This window comes from Rosa rugosa, chromosome 6 (assembly GCF_958449725.1).
Source record: "Rosa rugosa chromosome 6, drRosRugo1.1, whole genome shotgun sequence".
NCBI lineage: Eukaryota > Viridiplantae > Streptophyta > Magnoliopsida > Rosales > Rosaceae > Rosa > Rosa rugosa.
Window position 1 is genome coordinate 41,530,640 of NC_084825.1, and position 19,710 is coordinate 41,550,349.

Sequence of the window (19,710 nt, forward strand, 5' to 3'; positions counted from 1 at the left end):
TAACGAATCGATTTTTAACTCAATTTCTATTTTCTTAGGTACATTGGAGTAAATGATGGTGAAATAAGCATTAGGTCCACACTTACCTATAAATGGTGGAGAAAAATGGAAATGTACTAAAATGTCAATTTTACACATTTTCCTACTCCGGCTAGGAGAAACCAAGCCAAGCAAGGAAGAAGGAGCGGCCGCCGGACCAAATGAACTTCAAATGAGCTGAAAATTTCCAGATCCATTCTAGACAGCCCAAGGATCATTTCTTATGAAGAGTGCAAGAACTTTTGTTGAGTGGAAGGCCTTCAAACAATCAGCCCAATTTTCTACAGAAGCAAAACTGGAAAACTGGACCTGTAAGAGGTCCAGCAGCATTTTCGGCCCAACCACATGGAATAAAAATCTGAAATTTTACCAGGGTGATCTACACTCATAATGGAACATTTTTTATGAAGAGGTCATAGTGAAATTGGGAATGCTTGTTGGAGAAATAATTGAAGGAATAAAGGGGCAGAAACTGATCTAAAAAACAGCTCAACATCACATGTTCATGTTTCCTACCCACATGAAGAAAGCTAGATGCTTTTCTCTTTTTCCTTGGATATATTTTTCTGCTCCAATAGATCATCATCACTTCCATACTTCTACACCTTCATGCCTTGCTTTCATTTCATCATTACTCCATCTTTTCCATATTTTACAAACCACTTTCATTATTTTTCTTCCATTTATCATTTCACTCTTCTTTTTCTTCCCTATATAAACACCTTCTCCTCTCACTCTAAACATTCCTTCATCCATTCCATTTTCTTTGTCTTTCCATTTCCTTTCCATTTTCCCAAACATTCCTTCATCCATTAATCCATCTTCTTTGTCTCTCCATTTCCTTTCCATTTTCCTTTCCATCCTCTAGTTTCAAGTTTAGTCATCTCCATGAGTTCAAGCAAGGCCAAAGAAGAGAAGCCGTGAGCACTTCCATCCATAGCCATCCTTGAAGCTTGCTTTCGAGTTTCAAGAATCCACAACGTGAATCATCCATCTCATCTTCATCCACGGTGTAATCCAATTCTCCTTTGTAACCTTTGCTTTGAATTTCGTTGGTTATGAACTAGTTGACATATATGTTTGAACAAAGTATTATTTCTGGAATTTTTATGATTAATTGAGAATTTTCAGATTCATATATTGCGATTCATTGTTGCTTTTGTGTGAGTGTTTGATTAAATTTGCATGATAGATATCTTTTGTATTTTAATCTTAAATGGTTCGAAACTTTTAGGGTTTTTATATGATTGGTGCTACAAATTTAAGAACATGAATCAACTTTTTGGTTTTGTGTTCTTAAATCGAAAAGTAGTAAAGGTTTTGTGCAAAAATCGGATTTAATCAAAGAGAATTGCAATTAGGTGGACTTTTTCATACTAAGTTGCACACTTGAGTTGATAGCCTTTCTAGATGCTTATTGCGTTGAACATGTTATGATTGACTAGCTTTCTAGGGCTTGAATGCATGTTTGATAGGATTAGTCTTTGTGCTTTCACTTAGATTAATTAGCATTGAAAAGTAAAATATGGGAAATTGTTTGCTTTTAACGTTTCACATGATCAACTCCTCTTGCATGACTTTGATGAACAATGTTAGAGTTTGAATCGATTTTAATCATGATTTTCGGTTTTGATCTTTGTTTTCTCATTCCATTCGTTTACTTATGTTTTATTTGTTTTCTTAACTTAGTTTATTTTTCGAAAACCAAAACCAAAAAAAACTCCCCTTTGAATTCGTAAATAGTGATGTATATGTGTGAATATTATACTTTGTTTTAATTTTAATTGTTTAATTGTTTGACAATGACAGGTGTACCCTCAATCCCCGGAATAGAACGATCCCTATTTGCTTATACTACTAACGATGTTTTCAGGGTTAAATTATGCGCTTGCTTTGAGCGTATCAATTTTTGGCGCCGTTGCCGGGGAATTGAAAAATCACTTGTTTTTGTTTATAATTGTTGTATATAAACTGTTTGATACTTAGTTTAAATTAACTAGGTTGTTTTTTTTTATTGTTGAATACGAGTTTAATTGTGAGTTGTAAATTAAAGAAGGAATAGGTGAAGTCGTGTTTATTAATATTGGCCTAAACCCCTTATTGGTACCTAGTTCAGGTCCCTTAAGGTTGAGGGCGGCCTTTATTAACATTCATTGAACTGTCTAACACACTTAGGACCTTTTACATCCTAGTAAGAATATCCTATGTGAGATGGTGTCTAGGAAGGGGATAACGTTCATGACGGGTTTTTGAATCCAGAAGTGCTTATAAATGGGCTTAGCTCATGCCAAAATGGATTTTTCCTCTCGTGTTCACCCTCCCCTACCTGGCCATTTCAGTAAGGTTGCCCAACGGATGTAGGAGGGACTTTGTGTCTAGACGACTATACTTGGGCCGCACGTCCACTTGATTTACCGCTTGGAATTATATTTGATATCAATAACGTTTATAACAAAAGAAATACTTGTGCATACTCTTTACGTGTAAATTATTTTGTTGTTTCACACTTTATACTTGTAAAAATACTTTTTACGTTTTATACTCACTTGTGTACTTAACTTGTGTCATATGTACAAAATACTTGTTAATTATACTTGTAGTTTGTAATTCATAGTTACTTGTTTATTTTTTTTTTGTATTTCTTTGTTAATATTAAGTTACTAACTTTATTTAATGTAGGTACCGTCTGGCTGCAAGACGTAAAATACAAGCGCTGCTTGGGAGGCAACCCAATTCAGAATATAATCAGATTTGCTTTCTCTTCCCCTTTTACTCCTCCATTTTCTTTTTGTTTTAGTAGTTATTTTCGTAAATTCCATCACTATATGCTTACTTATTTCATTGCATGCTTTTAATTGATTACATTGAGGATAATGCAATATTTAAGTGTGGGGGAAGGGATTTATATTTTTGTCTTTCATTTTGAATCCTATAAATATTTTTGTCTTTCATTTTGTGTCCTATAAATATTTTTGAGTCCTATATTTTTAATAATAATAAAAAAAAATAAAAATAAATAAAAATAAAATAAAAATAAAAATAAAATAAAATGCATTCATTCAGTCTTATTAAATTCAGCTTTTTACAAAAAAAAAAATAATAATAATAATAATAAAAAAAATTAAAAAAAAAATAATAATAATAAAAAAAAAAAAAATGCATTCATTCAGTCTTATTAATTTCAGCTATTTACAAAAAAAAAAAAAATAAATAAATAAATAATAATAATAATAATAATAAAAAAAATAAAAAAAATAATAATAATAATAATAATAATACTCTATACTAAGCCATGTCTGCATCTCTGTAGGAGTTGAGGCTGAGCTCAAGGGAAATGTGAGAGCCACCGCCATAACCGCTACCTCCCTCGGAAGTAGTCTTCATGATGCCCAAGATGTCCTCACCATGCATGGGGAACAATGGAAGGGTTTCAATCTCCTGGTGATCTCCTCCTCGTTGTTGCTGGGATGTTTGTCCTCCTGTTGTGCCAAAAGAGTTGTACTGGTATTAGTGTTGAAGTGTGAGGAAGAATATGAAACAAATTTTAAATCAAGAAATCATTCATTACCAGTAGAATCGGTGGAACCAAAGTTGAGATTAATGGATCTACCATCATCAGTAGAACTAGTGGACCCAAAATTGATGTCAATGGATCCACCAGCTGGCCCAAAATTGATGTCGATGGATCCACCAGCACCAGTAGAACCAGTGGACCCAAAATTGAGATCAATGGATCCACCAGTACCAGGAGAACTAGTTCCCATGGGCACTTGAGCAGCCTGATTGCACCTCTTCATCTGCTTCTCTCGAGCCCTGACATTCTGGAACCAAAAATAAATGTTCTTGCCCTCAACATGTCCATACTGGTTCAGCTGGAGACAGATCTCGTGAATATGCTCTGTAGTTGGGCGCTTAACTCCCTTGTCGTAGTAAAGATCCTTGAGGATCCTTATTTGATCTGGAGTAGGAACCCACCTGGCACGGCTTCGCCAGAAATCTGTGTTGGCACTACTCCCGGCTGCTTGGTTGTTTCCTCCATCCTCGATTTGTTGCTGGGTTTGTAGCTCCATCAGTTGCAGAGTTCGTGGTTCCATGGTGATGGGTTGAGGGGATGTGAAGATCGAAGAGTAAAGTTGTCAAGTGTTTGAAGGAGTTGTTGTTAAAGGGATTAAGGATGATGATGGTGTGTTGGAGATCTGAAAGTTCAGAGGAAAGATGGGATTGAATCAACTAGATGGGAGAGAAGATCAGAAGAGAAGGATTGAATCGAAGAAGAAATATTTTGAGTTTTGAAAGAAGAGGAAAAGCTGAAGAGTTGGGAGAGAGGGGCTGGAACTCAGGAGAGATTTTCGTTCCTTTGGAGTGAACAGTTGCGCCCTCAGAATGCACCTATTTATAGAGCGAGGTGAGCAGATCTCCACCGTTGGATGGACGATTCCTGTGATTCATTCTACGCGTTGGATTAAAGTCGCCCTGAAACCCGGAAAAGTTGTTGGCGCGTGGAGAGCGTGTAAGGGGACCGAGGGAATCTCGAGGCGCTGTGGCAGACAGCTGTAGCCGAAAGCAGATTTGACTGCCGTAAATCACGGAAGGGATAAGCCGTGACACAAGTGGGCCGTACTTGGGCCTGTCTCGGATCAAGGCATCACTGTAGCTGTGGGTGGAGGCCTGATGGGCCGAGTTTCAGAAACAGTTTTGGACCTGATGGGCTGAGTTTCAGAAACAGTTTTGGACATGATGGGCCGAGTTTCTGAAACAGTTTTGGATGAGTTGGGCTGGGTTTCTGCAACAGTCTTGGATGTTTTGTGCCGAATTGTTGAAACAGTTGAAACAGTTGGTTTAAATAAAAGGATTGGTATGGATAATAACGTGAGCAGCCGTGCTCGAGTGGTTGAGTGTAAAGTTCGTGTACAAGAGGTCTGAGGTTCGAACCTCGCCTCTCGTTTATTTTTATTATGTTCGTTTATGACATAATAAGTATAAAATTTGTACACATTATATTAAGCACAGCTTGTGCTCCAGTGGTTGGGGACAAAGGTTTCGTGTAGCAGGTTAAGGTTTCGAACCTTGCCTCCCCCGTTTTTTTTTATTTATGTCACTCCATCAGAACCCTCCTCCGAAGGCTGAAACCAGCAAGAAGGCTGCCACTCGCCCGCATACCGCTCCTCCAAAGGAGTAAATGGAGGTACAAGTCTAGGCTGAAAGACTTTAAACATTAAGCGCTGCATGGGAGGCAACCCATCTCAACCGTAGCTGTGGAGGAGCCATCAACGCAGATTTGCTCTCTTAAACTCTATCTCCTCTATTACTATTTTCTGATTGTATCTTTGTTATTTGCGTTTTTAGTTTTTGTTTTTAGGTTTTCTTGAGTTAATCATTCCATTCACATGATAATTGTTCATTGCATGCTCTAACTTGTTTAACATTGAGGACAATGTATGATTTAAGTGTGGGGGGAAGGATTAATGCTTGTAGTTAGTTTTTGTCATAAAAAGAAAACAAAATAAAAAATCAGAAAAATCAGAAAATTAAAAAAAAAAAATTAAATTAAAAAAAAAAAAAAAAAAAAAAATCGTTAACTTTGTTTTAGGTTTTATATTCATGTTTTGGTTTTTGTTTATCTTTGTTCTTTAGTTTGTTTGTTTTGTTTTGAGTCTTAGGATGCCTTTCAACTGTCTGGGATGATTCTATATCTCTGAAATCATGACTAAAAGAGGATCACAACATTGAGATGATTTTAAACATGGTATTCTTTGGTTAATTGAGATATATGAAAAATGTGTGCCTTGTAGTGGATATGGATTGCATGACCTTGGTACAGAATATGAGCATGTTAAGATGAGTTGTGATTCATAAAGCCCATGTGAGATAATTGAACCATGTCCCTTTTTCTTGGAGTGAAATGAAAAATATATTCTTAATTTCTTGGCGATGTTTTGATGATCTCATTATTCTTTCATCTTGATTGACTGCTTGCCATAGATTAAGTTTAATGGACTAGAGAATGCTAGAATTCGCTCTTGTGCTTGTTGAGACGTGATATCAATACATGGCCCTGATTCTGGAAGGGATAGAGGTTCTCTAGGAATTACCACCATTGCCAAATAAACTTGTGTCCCCATTTGTGCCCGTCGTGGGACCCCCCTAGATAAGCCCCTTTGAGCCTACATTAAGCCTTTTCGTTCATCACCCTTAAAATCCTTAACCATGAAGCTTAGTATAGTTACAACCCTACCCTTTGTTCTAAGGACTTAGTGGAGCTATCTTTTGAGACATACTACATGGGTTTGGTGCTAAGGATGAAGATTGAGAAGAGGTGAAAGTTCAAGTGTGGGGATAGACTTGTCCATAAAGAAAAAGATATGTTGAAGCCGTGAAAAATGAAAAGAAAAGAGAAAAATTGTGTACGGCTAAAAAGAAAAAGAAAGAAAAAAAATATATGTTTATGGACTTTCATCCCCCATACTTAGTGATTTTGGAGTTTGCTTTGAATTGAAGGCCCACTACAGAAAAATTTGGCCTTTGTCCATTTCACTAGAGTTCAAGGGAAGTTTATATTGAAGATTGGGCCCAACATGAAGACATTTGGCCCTCTTATATTACCTCTATGGAGAAGTGACGTTTTTGCAATGCCTTGGTGAAATATTTCGAGATCTCTACATTCATATGAGCTCTACTAGGTTTTTAGGACACTTTGATAATCCTTACCTTTCATTTCTTTAAACCTTGAGCCTTAGCCCCATTACAACCTTTGAGAGGACCTTCTTGATCCTTAAGATGGGACAGCCTTTGATGTGGAGATGAGTTACAAGAGTTGAACCTATGGCTTGGGTCCATTCGTGCAAGTAGTTGATATCCTTCATGAGATCTTTTGAAAAAAAATTATATTCACAAAGTGCTTTTCGTTTCGTATATATGTGAGCTATTTGACTGCCTTAAAATATGTTCTCTCACATATAAATGAGTGATTATAAGCTTTTAAGCATTGCCTTGATCTGAGAGAAGAAAGAGTGGATATACCTTGTGAGGATATGAATCATACTTGTCTGAAGCATGCTAAGCTAAACCCCAATCACCATTGTTACAACCAAGTCCTACTTGTGTATGTGTGGATCATATGTTTTAATTAACTCTCGAATGCTTAACATTGATTCTTGGTTGAGTGCTAATCTTGGTGTTGTGAAAGTAAGAGATTTCTGAGACAATATGTTAAAGGGCAATAGAGGTCTTTGTGATGTCAACATCTTGGTCTTTGTCTTTGAATTTACTCTTTTATGTGTGACGTTTTTTTTTTCTTTGTGTTTTGCTTTGTGTTTTACGTTTTTGGTTTCTTTGAGTCTTTGTGTTTTTGTTTCCATACTTAGTCATTTTTTTCGTTGGTTTCTTTGTTTTGTGTCATAGTCTTTTTGGTTTGTTAGTTTTTGATTTTGCTAAGGGACTAGCAAAAGCTAAGTGTGGGGGAATTTGATAGGAGCATTTTAATGTGGTATTTTAATAGTTAATTCCTCACATTTTGCTTAGTTAATTCCTTAACGAATCGATTTTTAACTCAATTTCTATTTTCTTAGGTACATTGGAGTAAATGATGGTGAAATAAGCATTAGGTCCACACTTACCTATAAATGGTGGAGAAAAATGGAAATGTACTAAAATGTCAATTTTACACATTTTCCTACTCCGGCTAGGAGAAACCAAGCCAAGCAAGGAAGAAGGAGCGGCCGCCGGACCAAATGAACTTCAAATGAGCTGAAAATTTCCAGATCCATTCTAGACAGCCCAAGGATCATTTCTTATGAAGAGTGCAAGAACTTTTGTTGAGTGGAAGGCCTTCAAACAATCAGCCCAATTTTCTACAGAAGCAAAACTGGAAAACTGGACCTGTAAGAGGTCCAGCAGCATTTTCGGCCCAACCACATGGAATAAAAATCTGAAATTTTACCAGGGTGATCTACACTCATAATGGAACATTTTTTATGAAGAGGTCATAGTGAAATTGGGAATGCTTGTTGGAGAAATAATTGAAGGAATAAAGGGGCAGAAACTGATCTAAAAAACAGCTCAACATCACATGTTCATGTTTCCTACCCACATGAAGAAAGCTAGATGCTTTTCTCTTTTTCCTTGGATATATTTTTCTGCTCCAATAGATCATCATCACTTCCATACTTCTACACCTTCATGCCTTGCTTTCATTTCATCATTACTCCATCTTTTCCATATTTTACAAACCACTTTCATTATTTTTCTTCCATTTATCATTTCACTCTTCTTTTTCTTCCCTATATAAACACCTTCTCCTCTCACTCTAAACATTCCTTCATCCATTCCATTTTCTTTGTCTTTCCATTTCCTTTCCATTTTCCCAAACATTCCTTCATCCATTAATCCATCTTCTTTGTCTCTCCATTTCCTTTCCATTTTCCTTTCCATCCTCTAGTTTCAAGTTTAGTCATCTCCATGAGTTCAAGCAAGGCCAAAGAAGAGAAGCCGTGAGCACTTCCATCCATAGCCATCCTTGAAGCTTGCTTTCGAGTTTCAAGAATCCACAACGTGAATCATCCATCTCATCTTCATCCACGGTGTAATCCAATTCTCCTTTGTAACCTTTGCTTTGAATTTCGTTGGTTATGAACTAGTTGACATATATGTTTGAACAAAGTATTATTTCTGGAATTTTTATGATTAATTGAGAATTTTCAGATTCATATATTGCGATTCATTGTTGCTTTTGTGTGAGTGTTTGATTAAATTTGCATGATAGATATCTTTTGTATTTTAATCTTAAATGGTTCGAAACTTTTAGGGTTTTTATATGATTGGTGCTACAAATTTAAGAACATGAATCAACTTTTTGGTTTTGTGTTCTTAAATCGAAAAGTAGTAAAGGTTTTGTGCAAAAATCGGATTTAATCAAAGAGAATTGCAATTAGGTGGACTTTTTCATACTAAGTTGCACACTTGAGTTGATAGCCTTTCTAGATGCTTATTGCGTTGAACATGTTATGATTGACTAGCTTTCTAGGGCTTGAATGCATGTTTGATAGGATTAGTCTTTGTGCTTTCACTTAGATTAATTAGCATTGAAAAGTAAAATATGGGAAATTGTTTGCTTTTAACGTTTCACATGATCAACTCCTCTTGCATGACTTTGATGAACAATGTTAGAGTTTGAATCGATTTTAATCATGATTTTCGGTTTTGATCTTTGTTTTCTCATTCCATTCGTTTACTTATGTTTTATTTGTTTTCTTAACTTAGTTTATTTTTCGAAAACCAAAACCAAAAAAAACTCCCCTTTGAATTCGTAAATAGTGATGTATATGTGTGAATATTATACTTTGTTTTAATTTTAATTGTTTAATTGTTTGACAATGACAGGTGTACCCTCAATCCCCGGAATAGAACGATCCCTATTTGCTTATACTACTAACGATGTTTTCAGGGTTAAATTATGCGCTTGCTTTGAGCGTATCATGCAGCTGCCCTCAAGCCTTGATTAATGAAACTGTCGAATACAAGGAGGAGGGGAGGGGGGGACATTGAGCCTAAACCCCTGATTATAATAGGCACCTAGAGAACATCCCGACATAATATCATGACTCTCTACTACCAATTGTATTCAATTGTATTCGATGTGGCTAAGTTTATTCGTTCATGCTTTGCATCAAGCTATAGATCCCAACAATAACGAAATAAATTGTGTTAAACTTCATTATAACCTAGAAACATACATTGTGTTTCTCAATTTGTACACTGACATATTAAGGATAAGCGTTTTATGTCAAAACGTTGTTTGTCGATAGTCAATCCACAAAATTGCTCCCATGCATGTCATTACTTGTTTACATTTTGAACAAAATACTAGGTAGCTTACTTGTTTATGTAATCTTTTATTGCTGTTACTTTGAATCCCATAGTGAATTACAAGTTAATCATGTAGGGGGACGTGGTTTTGTGCAAGCTAAGGAACAATGCTGATGACAAGGAGGCCAAGTCTGATACGAAGGACATTCAACAGGTGAGAATCACCAGCATAGATATTATCTCTAAAGCTTTTCTCACCAAGGAATTTAGTTATTTTGTTTGATTTAAAGAATTGTTGAACATAGCAGTATGCAATTTCATTTCACCAATTCATACCATTCATGTCTAAAAACATATCATATTTGCAAAACCCATCTGAACTCGAAAAGTTCAGATTGTGAAAGCAAGCATACATAGTGGGTACCGTCTCACATCAATCATCACATGCAATCCCTCAAACACACATATGTGCTCTTAAAATGATTTAATCTTCTTCTCATTATTGTTCACAACAGGACTTTTCCTCCACCGAAGTGCTTGCAAGGGAGCCATCGCCTAATAGTGACTGTAATTGCTTATACTCTTCGATTGCAGCTGATGATCCCGAATTAACAGAAATTGTCAATTGGCTCCTTGTTGATCCTGAACCAGACTCGTACACTCTGTTCAATCACTCAACTACTATGCAGATATAGTTGGCCAGGTCTGATTAAGCAAGAGTGACATATAAATAGTCCATAGACTGAAATTAACAAAGTAGGCCAGCATCTCTACTGATCTCTTCTGCTATTCATAACTATTCATAACTATCTTTTGTTTGTCTGATGTATATTCTCTATGTAATCCATGACCAATGATTAGTTGCAAATTTTTAATCACTTATGTGCTGCTTGGCGCTTTCAAAGGGAGCGTCATTTTCTTGGCGTCTTCCACTATCTCTTCTCTTCTCATAGTCCGGCTTCAATTTTTGGTTGCCTATATATGTGGAAGACAAAAGAAATACAGACAGAAAAAGAACAAGCCCAAGTTAATATAATACTGGAGGAAACGTGTGAGATTTGGAGATACAGAGAACTTCAGTATCCAACAGTGTTATTAATTATTACCACATCACTATCTGCAAACAACATTAATTAAGATTTTAGAGGCAGACTCGTCACTCGTGTGACCGAGATTTGTCCTATTTTCTTTCTAGTGTACACCAACTTCAGTATCAGAAATTCTCAAATCTGTTGACATATGACATAAATATGTTAATAGTGAAGCCACCTTAAGTATAAGGAGTACGAGTAATAGTATAGAGATTTAAGAAATGTTGCCGAACTCACGAGAATTAGATATTTCATTAGCTAGGGTGTTAACCTAAGGAGAACTAGAATATGCAAATGTACAAACACAAACTTAAGTTTACAAGGAAATCTAAGCTCATGGTGGGTATGTGCATTGTGGTGGTAGTGAAATTGTATGTTTAATAGAGTGGTGAACCAAATTAAACTAGATGCTCAAATACTCAAATATAAACTAATTGTTTAAGGATATCTCTATTTGTGTTTGGCCCAAACTCTAGGTTACTTGACCTAGTGGTAATAGGATTTAATTAGAAGGATCTAGAATCCTAATCAATGTAGAATTACTTTCCTTGTATGATTGAGATTCTATGCATTGTAAACCTCTATATAAAGAGGCCCCTATTATCAATGAGAATGCACAGCAAATTCCTCTCAATTTCAGTTTCTCTACAACACGTTATCAGCACGAAGCCCTAACCCTGAAAACCCTAAATTCGTAACCTTCAAAATCCTGCAACCACCGCCCCAAATATCGAAGCCCTATTCCCAAGGAGCCCAGAACCGGCGGCGGAACCACCGGAACCGGCCGGAAAACCCCTGAACCGGCCGTCGGAAAAATTGGACCGGCCCCTGCCCTGCCTTGTGCCTGCCCTGTGCCTGCCTTGTGCCTGCCCCTGCGAGCCCTGCCGAGCAGCTGCCGAGAGCTGCCGAGACCTGCCGAGCCTTGTGCCTGCATCTGTCGAGACGAGTGCCTGCCCCTGCTGACAGCCCCGCACGCACCTGCCGACACCTGCCGACAGCCCCGCACGCACCTGCCGACATCTGCCGACAGCCCCGCACGCACCTGCCGACATCTGCCGAGCCCCTGCGCAGCCACTGCCGACAGGCCCTGCACATCCTCCGCACAGCCCCTGCAGCAGCCCTGCACAAGCCCTGCAGCAGCCCCGCACGCCTCCGCAACTGCCCTGCACCAACCTGCCTAGCTCCGGCCACCAGTTTCCGGCCACTTTTCCGGCGACCTTTTTCCGGCCATCTTCAACGACTTTTCCGGTCAAGATTTCCGGCATCTTTTCAAGGTAAACTTTTCTAAAAGTTTCCGTTTTTGAAGTTTTTCAATTTCTTCTTCTTTTCTCGGGGACTTCCAACATCCCTTCTTCTACCCCCCTTTCTTCTTCATAGGGGAGACCAAAAGTCGAACTGTGGGGGTTCGTGCTCACTCCAAGCTTAGAGCTTGTAGAGTCCTCCAAACTTAGAGTTTGTTGAGAAGAAAACGATCGACCACTTACATCGTAGTTTCGATCTAATCCAAATAACCCCTCTTGGAATCGGATTTTCTTGGAAGCGACAACGCTCAGAAAATCCCTAATTTCTTGGAAGCGACTACGCTCAGAAATTTTATAGTTTTTCGTGGTAGCCTTTTTCGCTCCGAAACTAACCCTATTTTTCTTGTTGTTTTTCAGGATGAGTAACCTGAACAAGTTGAGCTTCGCTCCACTAGAGACAACAGGCGCAGGATACCACAAGTGGGTCCGTGATGTGCGCCAGCATCTTAAGGCTGATGGGATCCTGAGTACGATCCAAGAGCCAAGTCAGGACGTGCGTACTCCTCAACAAGCTGCTGCTTTTGAAGCAAATAGAGCTACGAGAGAGGCGAATGAAGCCAAAGCCATCATTCTCATGACAAGGCACATGAATGACGCGCTCCAAAATGAGTACCTCAATGAGGAAGACCCAAGAAGACTATGGGTAGAACTCGAGCACCGTTTTGGCAACGTCCGTGATTCCCTACTTCCAGACTTAGAAGTGAGATGGTCTAGCCTCCGCTTCTGTGATTTCAAGTCGGTACTTGACTACAATTCAGAAGCACTTCGTATCAAGTCTATGATGGAATTCTGTGGACAGAACATCACTGATACGATGTTGATCGAGAAAACTCTCTCCACCTTCCCCGTCTCTGCATTGATGATAGCCAAAAACTATCGGATTGATGTCAATGCCAGACGCATCACAAGATTTCATGAGCTAATTGGTGCCTTGAACGTAGCTGAAAAGCACGACAACATACTTGTGAAGAACTATAACTCCAGACCCGTGGGAACCAAGTCAATTCCGGAGTCTAATTATAGTCGCGCCTCCAAGGGAGGACGCAAGGAGCGAAACCCTAAGAGTAGGGATAATTCTGGACGTTCTGGTCCATATTCTCGCCCTAAAGAGGAAGGAAATCGCCAAGATAGGCGTGCACGGAACCGTGGAGGTAAACGTGTGAAGAGAGAGAGAGGCCAAGCCTCCGGTTATGGTGGTAACGCCACCAAAGGCAATAACCGCCAACAAAACGCTCCCAGAGCGCCTCGATCAAGGGAACCTGACCATAATGATGCTTGTCTCAGATGTGGATCAAGTGGACATTGGGCAAAGAAGTGTACTGCATCCCAGAACGTTGCAAACGCATACAAGTTGTATCGTGAAGCAAGGGAGGCAAATTACATGGAACAAGAAGATCAAGATGGAGATCTCGATCTAAGGGTGGAAGACTACAAGGATCAAGACCCAGAAACTGGCGATTTTGATTAAGTCTTTTTATTTCCAAGAGATGTAGGCAATTGCCATATTATTTTTTATAGTAGATGCCAATGCTATTAGTCTTTCTTCAAAGTAGGCGTACTCAATGTGAGTGTGATGTCTAGGACAGTTTTGAGATAAGTGGTACTTAAGTGAGCCTCGCTCCACCGACATCTCTCTACTCACCTGGTCACATTTACATTGGAATTACCGAAAGGAGTTAGACGACTACCATTGTTTTGCATTAACTAGTTTATTGGATTAGATTTTCTTTGGTTAAAGAAACGATGATGTAATTCCGTTAGGCTTATTAATAAAAGTTGAGTTCTTTTCTTTATGACTCCTTTTTAATTACGAGCTTTTCTTTTAGGAATGGATGAACTTCAATGTCTTGCGGATAGTACGACTACGCACACCATTCTACGACATAGGCAATTATTCTTGGAGATGTTGCCTACATATTCATCTGTGACTACGATGGCTGGGCCATCAGGTTTAGTTCAAGGACATGGAATGGCCCAATTCCTTTTGCCTAATGGCACCTTGATTAAAGTCACTGAAGCTCTCTACGCTCCTAAGGCAAATCGAACCTTATTGAGCTTTAAAGATATTAGAGCCAACGGATTCCATGCGGAAACGCATAGTGAGAACGGAATAGAATTCCTTTGCATTACCTCTAATGATTGCGGAAGAAAGCGCATCTTAGAGAAGCTTATGTGTCAATCTAGTGGACTTTATGTCACTACAATTCGACCAATTGAATCCCACAATGTCATAAGAGAAGATCTCTTGGATTCAGACACATATTGGCTTTGGCATGACCGACTAGGACATCCTGGTCGTGATATGATGCTCCGTATACTAAAGACTTCACACGGACATCCATTCTTCAGAGTGAGAAGAAGCAAGAATCGAAAATTGATTCCAGGACTTAGCAAGACTGCAACAATTGCAGCATCTGGTGCTGCAGCCGTCTTGGGGCGCCATAGGGCCGCCCAAGTCCCATGTGATGACGCCATTAATGGCGCCAACCATGAGCATGACGCCATGGTTGTTCCTCCTAGTGGCCATGACGCCACACACACCAATTTCCATGGCTCTAACGCCATAATGGGAGATGTAGTCACACTTTGCTTCTAATAGCGCTACAGACGCTCAGACCCAACCAAAATCTTCATTGGTTGCTTCTAAGGCCCCTCGCTCTTTCTGCAAAGCCTGTTCCTTCGGGAAATTAGGACCGAGACCGTCCTACGCAAAGGATCCCAAAATACTCATTCCGTTCTTACAGAGAATCAAAGGGGATATCTGTGGACCCATTCAACCACCATGCGGACCTTTTAAATACTTTATGGTTTTGGTTGATGCGTCGACACGCTGGTCACATGTCGCGCTACTGTCCACTCGAAATGCTGCTTATGCTAAACTCCTCGCCCAGATTATCCGTCTACGGGCTCACTACCCTGACCATCCTATTAAGTCAATTCGACTTGATAATGCTGGGGAGTTTACATCGAAAACATTCGATGACTATTGCATGTCACTGGGGATTGATGTAGAGCATCCAGTTCCCCATGTTCATACCCAAAATGGTCTCGCAGAAGCCGCTATCAAACGACTACAGATGATAGCACGGACATTGGTTATGCGCACCAATCTCCCTGTTTCTGCTTGGGGATATGCAATATTGCATGCAGCGACGCTAATTCGTCTACGACCCACTGCCACCCAACGTTACTCTGCGTTACAGCTAGTGACTGGGTACGAGCCCGATATCTCGCACTTACGCATTTTTGGGTGTGCCATTTATGTGCCTATTACGCCGCCACAGCGTACTAAGATGGGTCCACAACGACGAATGGGCATTTATGTTGGATATGAATCTCCAACGATCGTCCGCTACCTTGAACCCTTGACAGGCGATCTCTTTACCGCTAGATTTGCGGATTGTCACTTTGATGAGACAGTCTTCCCATCGTTAGGGGGAGATAAGAACACATCTGTTCAACAGGAACGACAGGAATTGTCGTGGTCTGTCCCCACTATGTCTCATCTCGATCCCCGTACCGCACAGTCCGAACTTGAAGTGCGAAGAATAATCGAGCTCCAGAACGTAGCAGACACTCTGCCTGATGCGTTTTCTGATGTTGCCAAAGTGACGAGATCACACATACCTGCTGCAAACGTACCTGCAAGGATCGATGTCCCAAATACTGGACATCACGCCTCTCCTGTGACACCAGGAGATGGCGCCATTGCCCAACATGGCAATGATGTGGCATCTATGGCCGCAGGTCCCGCAAGAAAGCGCGGTAGACCGATTGGTTCGAAGGATACTCGCCCTAGAAAGAGAGCGAATGAGGCACATACAAATCCTTTGATCATCGATACTCAAAATCCGTCCCATGAGAATGTTCCGGATTATGGTTATGTCCAAGAGACATCATTGGGGGACGCCTCAATGTCAGAACCTATCCCTGAGAACGTAGAGATCTCTGTTAATTACACTAGTGTACATGGGACGTGGGAAAGAAACTCTGTCATCATTGATGATGTATTCGCGTATTCAGTGGCGCGTGAGATTATTGAGACCGATGACATCGAACCACGCTCCGTTGGTGAATGCCAACGTAGAGCTGATTGGCCAAAGTGGAAAGATGCGATCCAGGCAGAACTTGATTCTCTAGAGAAAAGAAAGGTATTCGGACCGGTTGTGCCAATACCGCCCAACACCAAACCAGTTGGTCACAAATGGGTATTCGTTAGAAAGCGTAATGAGAAAAACGAGATTGTAAGGTACAAAGCTCGCCTTGTGGCGCAAGGTTTCTCACAACGCCCTGGAATCGACTACGAGGAGACCTATTCTCCCGTAATGGACGTCATAACGTTCTGCTACCTTGTCAGTTTGGTAGTTTCCGAAAAACTGAACATGCAGCTTATGGACGTGGTTACTGCGTATCTATATGGGGATCTAGATACAGAGATATACATGAAGATTCCAGACGGAATTCAGTTACCCAAATCAAGTGGCTCTAAACCACGGAGCGCGTTTGCAATTAGATTGAAACGCTCACTATATGGATTGAAACAATCCGGACGGATGTGGTATAACCGTCTAAGTGACTACTTGATTGGAAAGGGATATGTCAACAATGAACTATGCCCATGTGTGTTCATAAAAAGGACAAGTTCCGGATTTGCAATAGTGGCGGTTTATGTCGATGACATGAACATAATTGGCACCCTTAAAGAGTTAAGGGAAACCGCTGAACACTTGAAATCCGAGTTTGAGATGAAAGATCTTGGGAAAACACGGTTTTGCCTCGGTTTAGAACTTGAGCACCGTAGAGATGGTATCCTGATTCATCAATCAGCTTATACCCAAAAGATGCTTAGGCGTTTCAACACTGATAAGATTAAGCCTTCAAGCACCCCAATGGTCGTCCGTAGTCTTGATCCAAAGAAGGATCAATTTCGTCCAAAAGATGACGATGAAGAAGTGCTAGAGGCAGAGGTGCCCTACCTAAGTGCAATAGGCGCATTATTGTACTTAGCTCAATGCACAAGACCGGATATCTCATTCGCTGTGAACTTGCTAGCTAGATATAGCTCTGCGCCTACACGACGCCATTGGACTGGTGTTAAAGATATCTTTCGATACCTAAGTGGTACGATCGATATGGGCTTGTTCTATCCCTACAGAGAGAAGATGGATTCGGACCCATCAAGTGCCAGGGACGCCACACATAGTGGACTACGTCCCCTATCCCCATCCCAAAACGATATAAGTGTTTTGGAAGGTTTTGCTGATGCTGGGTACCTCTCTGACCCACACAAAGGTCGCTCCCAAACTGGTTATGTTTTCACCATGGGAAAGACCGCGATATCTTGGAGGTCTACAAAACAGACCTTAGTCGCTACTTCTTCGAATCATGCAGAGATTATTGCTCTTCATGAAGCAGTTCGTGAATGTATATGGCTTCGATCCATAGTTACGCATATTCGAAGCAATTGTGGTTTGAAGTCTACCACAGATGAGCCAACGAGCATTTATGAGGATAATGCTGCTTGCATTGAACAAATGAAGCAAGGCTACATCAAAGGCGACAACACCAAGCATATATCGCCCAAATTCTTCTACAATCAGCAACAACAGAAACTCCTCAAGATCAAAGTGAACCAGGTTCGATCTGAGGACAATGAGGCAGACTTGTTTACTAAGTCATTGCCCAAATCCACGTTCGAGAAACATGTGGCAAGAATTGGCTTGCGGAAATTATCTGAACTCCCATGATCGTAGTCATCAGGGGGAGGCGCAGACATCAGGGGGAGATGTCAACATGTTCACCTCGAAACGTGAAGGATGTGTTGTGCTCTTTTTCCCCTTCGACCGAGGTTATTTTTGTCCCACTGGGTTTTTGTTACTCGGCAAGGTTTTTAATGAGGCAACGAGAGAAGCACCGCGTTTGGACAACACAAGGGGGAGTGTTTAAGGATATCTCTATTTGTGTTTGGCCCAAACTCTAGTTACTTGACCTAGTGGTAATAGGATTTAATTAGAAGGATCTAGAATCCTAATCAATGTAGAATTACTTTCCTTGTATGATTGAGATTCTATGCATTGTAAACCTCTATATAAAGAGGCCCCTATTATCAATGAGAATACACAACAAATTCCTCTCAATTTCAGTTTCTCTACAACACTAATTAAATTACTCTAAATTAAACTAGTGATCTAATGAATGAAAGTTAGGGTTTGAATTGTCTACCACTAACCCGCTTGCAAGTTTTTTTTGACTTTGTTAAGGGAAACCCAAAGGCTTCCTAGGCCCACTAACCCCCTTGCAAGTTTGATACATTTCAATATGAATGATGCTAAATTAATTAACTAATTTCTCTCCTTGCATTTCTCTAGGGTATGACAAGAGACATGCTCTTTTGTGATATCAAGCAATCCCTCTCGAGTGTAGTATTTAACTACTTAAGTCATACATTATAATCCAGTTAGGTATCTAGTGCATTATCCTAAGAGCATAAAGTTTGGAGATGAAGAAATCATGCAAACCAAATAAACTCATTTCTTAGTAATTGTAATTCACAACCCCTACATGCACACCTAGTGTGTTTTCATGCTTTAACGACATTCAAAGGTTACCAAGCTCTAAATATTATACCATGACATGGCAAATACACATACTCAAAGTGGTAGAGCCTAAGCATATGCATTCAACTCTTGAACTAGCATGTAGACATGTTAATCAAAGTTGCACCACATCATATTATAGCATCAATTCATACAAGATTGGCTAGGGCTTTACCATAACAAAGTAACTACTCACTCATAATCATACAAATTAACATCAAATCTATAATATATATCAAGGTAAATTAAAGAGTTAAAGGAAATAATAAACTAGTTGAAGCTTGACAAATTAATGGTTAGCTTCTCTTTGTCCTCCTTGATGGTAGAATAAATGGATTATGAACTTGTTGATGGTAATGATAAATGGAATTGTGATGAAGATATAATGCTCATTTGACTTATTTTGAGTGGTAGTGATGGAGTTTATGGTGGTGGTGATAGAGTTTTTGGTGGTGGAAGATGGAGGAGATGGAGTAGTAAGGGGAGTATGAGTTTGAATTTTGGGAGGTGGAGATGGAGAGCGAAGAGATGTAAATATGTAATGGGTGGTATTGGTGGTTATTAAAGAGTATAATAAATGGATGTTTATATAAGGAAGAGATAGAGATGTAAAATGATGAGGAAAGGCAAATGGAGTAACTATGTCTCTTGGAGGAAAGGAAAGGGGTAAGGAGGTGGAGTGCTAGAGTGAGTTTAGGTCTCAAAACCAAGGGAAAAAGTATGGAAATGATGATATAGGTTAGAGTAGGTAATAATGGGTAAAAGATGGTGATTAAACCCTACAAAATATGACAGATTTTGAATGTTAAGGGTGGACTTTTGGGGCACTTAGGGAATAGGGATAGTGTGTGAAAGAGTGAAAAAAGATATAATGGGATG

At 39.7% G+C, this 19,710-nt stretch overlaps 1 long non-coding RNA gene across 1 annotated transcript; it reads left to right on the top strand.

Annotated features, from left to right (window-relative positions):
• The first annotated feature begins 5,714 nt into the window (after positions 1-5,714).
• LOC133717136 (uncharacterized) lies at positions 5,715-10,721 on the top strand. Its single transcript, XR_009849437.1, has 3 exons — positions 5,715-8,618; positions 9,980-10,057; positions 10,359-10,721. It is a non-coding gene; the product is annotated as an uncharacterized LOC133717136 (long non-coding RNA).
• The last annotated feature ends 8,989 nt before the right edge of the window (positions 10,722-19,710 follow it).